The sequence below is a fragment of the Salvia miltiorrhiza genome, chromosome 3, assembly GCF_028751815.1.
Source record: "Salvia miltiorrhiza cultivar Shanhuang (shh) chromosome 3, IMPLAD_Smil_shh, whole genome shotgun sequence".
NCBI classification, from domain to species: domain Eukaryota; kingdom Viridiplantae; phylum Streptophyta; class Magnoliopsida; order Lamiales; family Lamiaceae; genus Salvia; species Salvia miltiorrhiza.
This window is the reverse complement of record NC_080389.1, coordinates 28,548,969-28,556,410: the sequence shown is the minus strand read 5'-3', so window position 1 is coordinate 28,556,410 and position 7,442 is coordinate 28,548,969.

Genomic DNA, 7,442 nt, shown 5'->3' with positions numbered 1-7,442 from the left:
ATCATTAGCGATGGAGGCAAGCACTTCTGCAATAAGTTGTTTGCAAAGCTCATGAAGAAGAATGGGATCACGCACAAGGTTGCAACACCATACCATCCACAGACCTCTGGACAAGCTGAGACGAGCAATCGGCAGATCAAAGGAATTTTGGAGAAAACGGTGCAGCCCTCGCGCAAGGACTGGTCCGCAAAGTTGAATGATGCTCTCTGGGCATACCGAACTGCCTTCAAGGGAGTGCTTGGGATGAGTCCATACCGTCTAGTATATGGCAAGGCTTGTCATCTGCCGGTGGAAATAGAGCACAAAGCTTATTGGGCGATCAAAGCTGTCAACTATGACTTGGGCTCTGCCGTGAAGCAGCGCATGTTGCAAATGGAGGAGTTAGATGAGCTACGCAATGAGGCGTATGAGAATGCAAGAATTTACAAGGACAAAGTGAAGCGACTCCACGATCGCCGCATTTGTCACAAGAAGCTTTGCCCTGGAATGAAGGTGCTCTTGTTCAACTCTTGACTTAAGTTATTTCCGGGAAAGCTGAAATCTAGGTGGAGTGGTCCATTTTTACTCAAAGAAGTGTTCGAGCATGGTGCGGTCGAGCTATTGAACGAGCACACAAAGGAGAGTTTCCGAGTGAATGGCCATCGAGTGAAGCCGTACTACGAGCACCAGAGCTCGCCGTTGGAGGTGGAGTCTCAAGCTCTGCACAACCCTAGCTGAAGTTCAGCTCTGAAGTCGGGCTGGAGACTCTAAATCTAGCGCTTGGTGGGAGGCAACCCACCGTTGGTTTGTTTTTAGTCTCTGTTTTTCTTTGTTTTTAATGTGTGTTTCGTGTCTTTCCTAAGTTTTGGATGCTTTGCGGATACTTTGATGCTTGGTGAGCATGTCTTATTTTCAGCGCTGAAACTCTCATACAGCCGCCAGCGCTGCTGCCACCACCGCTGCACTTCTCCACTCTGCCATAGCCAGCGAATTCCCCTCGTCACCACCTCGCACGTTGCTTCAATGTCTCCATGCCGATAATCAGGGACGTATCCTCTATTCTTATTTCTTTTGTGCCCTGAGGACATGGCATGCTTTAAGTGTGGGGGGGTGTTTTATTGCGCTTATATTGTCAATTGGGCAAAATTGATTTTTATATGCTTAGTTTTTGGTCTCGAATCTTGCTAATTTATATGAATTTGTGGAAGAGTAGATGGTTTTCGATGCGAATTTTGGGTTTGTGAATGAATGGTGGTTATTCTTGTTTTACTCTTGATATATGTTTCTTGTTTATGCAAAGAATTTGAGTTTTGTTGCAACATGATTGTAAGTTAGTAAAACGTGATTTGTCCGGTAGATGCTAGAAGGAGTGTTGTCATTGTGATTGCCTACGATCGTATCTTATCTGTGAAATGTGAAAAATGTTGGACGAATTGCCAACCTCAAAATTGCCAGCTCTGAAACATCTGGCCTGTTCTAAAACGTGACAGCTCTGAGTCTCTGCTCCTCTAGTCTAACTATGAGCATGGGAAACCACGTGAAAAGACTTTGGATTACATCTAAATGGTTTTTATTTCGCGAATTATGGCTCAACTGTCGAAAATCTCAAGCACACAAAGTGTGAAAAATGGTGATATTGATTATAAAGGCGATCACATTAGGGAATTCACTTCTAGCGGAGAATTGGGTCTGATCGAATTACTTGCATTACTCTTTTGTTGCTCCTTAAACTTTGAGTTACTTGCATGATCAAGAGATGTGTATTGATTGTAAAATTTTGAATTGACTTTGAGAATGTTTGGATGGAAATTAGCATTGTTGAAATCAATCTCTTCCTAGGCTTCATACGGATTTTGCTTGAGGACAAGCAAAAGGCTAAGTGTGGGGGGGGTTGATTTATGCCTAATTGTTCTAATTTTAGGGGTTTGCATGTGCTTATTTTAAGTTAAATCTTCTGGAAATTGGTGCGTTTTATGGTCTATTTTATGCTTTGCAGAAGATTTAGGTTTTCGAGATGAAGAGTGCAAATCTTGGAAAATTTGGGCTAAGAATCGTGTGTTTGTGCACACTCTAGCATGGAAGAGAAGCAAAGCCCCGTGCCAGAACCGAGAAGCCAGAGCAGAGGAATCACCTATTCCTCTGCCCAGAAGCGCCAAAGTCAGAGAAGTCACAAAGTCAGAGAAGTCACAAAGTCAGAGAAGTCACAAAGTCAGAGAACTCGCTAAACCAGAGGAGAAAAGCGCCAGAGAGAAAAGCGCCAGAGGAGATAAAGGCGCCAGAGGAGATCAAGGCGCCAGAGGAGTCAATATGCCAGAGGGTAGAGATACGTCAGAGGAATCAATACCAGAGAGGAACCCATTCCGCTGACAAGATCAGAGAAGTCATCCGTTCCTCTGGCGATAGCCATTCCTCTGGCGAGAGCCGCGATTTCCGCCCGAGTGGAGATTACTTGCTGAGCGCGTCATAGCTGGAGTTACCTTATCATCTACGATTCTATTCCTTTTAGAGTCCGGCTTTGCATGGTAATTTCCATGGTGATCCAGAAGGAGTTGAAGTCTATAAATAGGGCCATAGTTTTCATTGTATAATCAACCCTTTTGCCCTAGTTTTAGACGCCATCTTTGAGATCTCTTGGCATCTGAAGCTTAGGATTTACTTGCTTTCATAGTTTTTCATAGTTTTCGCATTCATTGTTTTAAGTTAGATTTCAATTTCGTTTTTAGTTTATTCTTGGATTGTGATTGAGTGACACAATTACACGTTCAAGACGTTTACGGTATTTCGTATTTCAATTCAATTTATTTTGTTTAATCATGTTTACGTTTTTCGTTTATGATCATGCTTTCTTTTTAATTATGCAATTTAAATTATGCACTTTAGTTTCATGCTTAGATTAGAAGTCTTTAAATTTACAAGTATTTAATTTCATAAGTAGGTTTAATTTAAGTTCTTTAAAATCTTGCCTAGGGTTTAATAGTTCAATTTGCCTAGTTAATTTTAAGTTCAGTTTTTAATTAAGTTTTTAATTCCAAGTTTTAGTTTAATAATCAATCTCTTTACTGCTTTCTTTACTGTTTTTCCTACGATACTACTAAAAGCCCTTAAAGACTTTCCTTGAGAGATGACACTGGGTCAACTTACCATCACTAGGATGTCCTTGTTCTATTGCAAGTCAAACTAGAGGTGTTCTAGGTTGAGTCACCGCCCACCACGACCCTGAGGTAGAGGGGGCTCGAGCAGACAAGACCTTCTTTGGATGAGGAGAAGGCGGGCCCAAACTGCACTGAGAACCAGACGCAAGAGTACCAGAAATCGGCTGCTGCACAGGGATCGAGTTCTTCGGAGGAGAAGAACGAACCAAAGTGTTTGAACTAGAAGAAACTGCAACCACCAGCTCAGCATCTAAACTCATGTTCAGGGGACACACATCAACCAAAGAGCTATCCAACGTGAACAGAGTAGAGTCTCTGATGATGCTCATGTCGTTCGGGCCCTTCCCTAAATCTGTCTCCAGCCCAACATCAAGGGCCTCAAAGGAATAAAACATCGAAATGCCCGAGGAAATAGCCACCGAAGTGTGAGGAGTCTCCTCAGAAAGAACCCCAGGAGACGAGGTAGCTTTCGCAGTCACCCCCAGCGAGTCAACCGGCGTATCAATCGGCCCAACTCTACTATCTGAAGGCCCAACAGATCAAGGCCGCCAAACTTAATGGCTCCTGGCACGTCTGCGCCGAGACCTGTTCCTGCGCCTCCTACCACGCCTACCATTAGCCTGATCGGCCAGCTGAGTTGGAGAAGTCGGCTCCTTGTCAGAAGGATCCATCTCCAAATTGAGTTTCCTGCAATTCTCAGTAGAATGGCCAAGCGTAGAACGAAGACAGCAAAAAAAGGCAAATCCTCATATGTAAATTCAATTTCAAAAACATCCTCATCGCAATGCACATCAATTAACTCGGGAATATCAAGAGCCATATTCATCTCGACTAACACTCTAGTGAAATAACCAATAGACGCCCTAGCAGACATGCCATCAATAAGTAAGGGAGTACCAACATGCTTAGCAATACCAGCAAGAACTTCAGGATGCCAAAACTCATAAGGTAAATTAAAGATGTGAACCCAAACCTGTGCTGTGGAGGACTCCAGCTTGTTTGGATTGAAATTAGGAGTCCAGGCTTGAAGAAAGAGACTCCCGACATGAAGACGCCAAGTAGTCTTTGGAAAAGCAACAGCAAAGTCCTCTGGAGAGGTGAACTTCAGCGTGAAATATCCCTTGCCAAGAGGGATAACCTCTCATTCTGACGACGGTTTCCAAATGTCCAAAAGCTCCGAAAAGAGATCAGCAGCAAAATGCGGTGCCTCACATTTCCTGAGAAACATCCGACCATGAATAACGTGTTGGATAGACTTAACCTGCCTTTGTCGAAAAGCTGAGGAAATCGAAAGGCACGGGTGGTCCGCCACCATGCCAGGCTTCAGAACCGTAAAATTATGAGCTGGGATATCTGCGGGACGCCCAGAACCAGCTCTGGGGGAGTCAACAAACGACTTTCCTTTAGGAAAAGGCGCACAGTCCCTTCCCATCAAATCGGAAGGAGAAACAGCAACTCTACCATCGGAAGAGACAACCGGTAGACCAGCGGAGAGACCGGCAGGGGCAGAAACTGGTTGCACTCCCAAAAAACCGACTGTATAACTCGTAGTAGGGGTGAGCAAAATACCCGAAATCCGAATATCCAATCCGCTCGAATCTGAAATTTAAACTTTGGTTCGGATTAATCGGATCTTCGGATCGGATCAGATCGAATTTTAAGAAAAATTCGGATATTCGGATCGGATCGGATCAGTACTTTTCAAATCCAAACTAATCCGAAATCCGAATTGTATTTAATATATACCAAACAGCTATATATATATATATATAAATTTTGAATTATTGAATATGCTAAAAAGTAAAACCTAAACCCTAATTCCCTAAACTAAATCAGCGCCGCACAGCCACAGCTCCACCACCGCGCCTTGTCTGACTCCCATCGCTCTCCAGTCTCCACCACCGCGCGGTCCGCGCCGTCCCACCCCACCGGCCGCCACCCCACCTACTCTGCGCCTGCAATCCCCCACCACGCCACCTCTGCGCTTGCAATCCCCCAGAGCAGCTCGAAGCTCGAGCACAGAGCGCCGCAGATCTGCGCCACTCTTCCCGACGGCCGACGCCCTCCACCTCTGACCTCAGAGTTTCAGACGCCCTCCCCAGAGCACCTCATCGGCGCGTCATTCCCTCAAGCTGCAGGTAGGTTCGATTTTAGTTTTTAGTGAACCTCAAGAATGTTGAAAATTGATGCTTAATTATGACTTATGACTTATGAGTTATGATTGTGTTCGAATTTTTCAGCCTTATGAATTGGTGCAGCTGTTTCAATTTTGTTCGAATGAATTGGTGCAGCCTTATGAATTGTGTTCGAATTTTTCAGCATAGATTCTTCAGTTCGGATTTCTTTTGTCATTTTGGATTTTTGGATTTCGCTTATATTTTGGATTTTTTCGGTTTGGATCGGATTTTATCCGAAAACTTCGGATTTTCGGATTCGGATCAACGGATTATATGGTTCGGATTGGATTTTATTTTCTTCAAACTTCAGATTTTCGGATCGGATCGGATCAGGCAAAAATCCGATCCGTAATCCGAATGCTCACCCCTAACTCGTAGAAAAGTGACCCAAAGCCGCCGAGGACAGTAACGGAGGAAGTTGTCCTTGGCCGCAAATCCCGCCGAGGAAGAAACCAACTCCAGGAAAGGACTGAACCACAGCCAAGCCCCCAGACCCAGAGCTAAAGCAGCTCAGGCCTCTGTGTTGGTGTTGCTCTGACTCCGTGAAGACCCTGCTCTGACCAATGAGCTGGATCTGCTCTGGCCTCCAAGCAGACTCAGCTCTGATCACAGAGCTGGAGCTACTCCGGATCCCGAGGTGTGTCTGTTCTGGCTCCAGAGCTAAACCATCTTTGGACTCCTTAAAGTCTCCGCTCTGGCCAGTGAGCAGAATATGTGACTACTCTGGCATCAGAGCAGAAGCAGCTCTGGCCTCCGTGATGGCTCTGCTCTAGCCTTTGAACTGGAGCTGCTTTGACTTCCAAGCAGACTCAACCCTGGTCTCAGAGCTGGTGCTGCTCTGACCACCGGGGAGAGCCTGCTCTAGCCACCGTGCCGAAGCCGACACTGATGAACCCGAAAACACCATCGAAGTACCGACAGTAGTGGCTGGGAGCCTCACAATAACCGGTGACATTGAAGAACCATTCAGGACAGAATCCAAAACCAAAACTCTATCATTGCAAACCTGAAAGCCATGAGTAGGAGAAGATTCCATCAGTAAGGAGTCTGTGGTTGAAAAACCACCGGGGATCCACTCAATAACCGCAGCCGCCGCAGATGGACTGGTTCGATCTTGCATAAATCCGACGCTAGCGTGATTTAAAGGGAACCCTAGCAAAATCATGCACCGCCTCCAACGAAGAAGGCTAAGCCCTACCATTAACCGTAGCCGAAAAGAAACTCCAATAAAACACCACCTCTGACTGATCGGCTGAAGTTCCATGCATCGTGGAAACAGACAAAACCATCGGCGGAACAGTCCCAGCCAATTGCACAAGATCTCTAGGGTTTTGGACATGGGACTGAGAAACCCTAGGCTGCGCAGCGGAAATAACCGAAAGGGGGGGGAGGGGAATCAGACAGGAAAAGAGAAGATATGATGCCGGCCGGAGAAGACCAAAGTCGGCCGGCCAAACTTGAGCACGAACGGAACCGCCTAGGCAGCGGCGGCAGAAAACCCTACCAAGAGAAAGCGCCGAGTAGAGAGCATTTTTTCACCCTTTGGACTAAGCGTGGTAGAGATTCCATCTTTGTTGTCATCAAAAATGAAATAAATAAAAATTGGTTTAAAATATAGGGTTAATGGCCAAAAAATACACGAACTATCACCAAATTTACAAATTGCACATGACCTTCAAAAATGGCCTCAAAATACACCACCTTCTAATTTTGTTGTAATTTGCACATGCGTTGACCATCCCTTAAATCTTAGATGACGTGTCTCCCGGAATTTGCAGACGTGGACATACCGGCGATCATACAAAACGACGTCGTTTTGTGAAGCTTTTTTCAATTAAAAAACATAAAAATTAAACAAAGAAAAAAAAGATATTGTCACCCCCACCCCCCGCTGCTGCCGGCGCGCTGCCGCTCACCTCTTATTCTCCAAATCTCAGCTGCCGCCATCCTCCTGGACCGGCGAACCGCCCAGATCCAGATGAGGCGTCGCTTCTCCAAATCTCGGCCGCCAGCTTCCTCCTAAAAATGAGGCTCAGATCTGGAAAAATCAAAAAATATGCAAGAGGAGTCGCCGCCATGGCTACAAAACCCGGTTACATTAGATCCGCCGCATCCCAGATCCGCCGCCATCCTC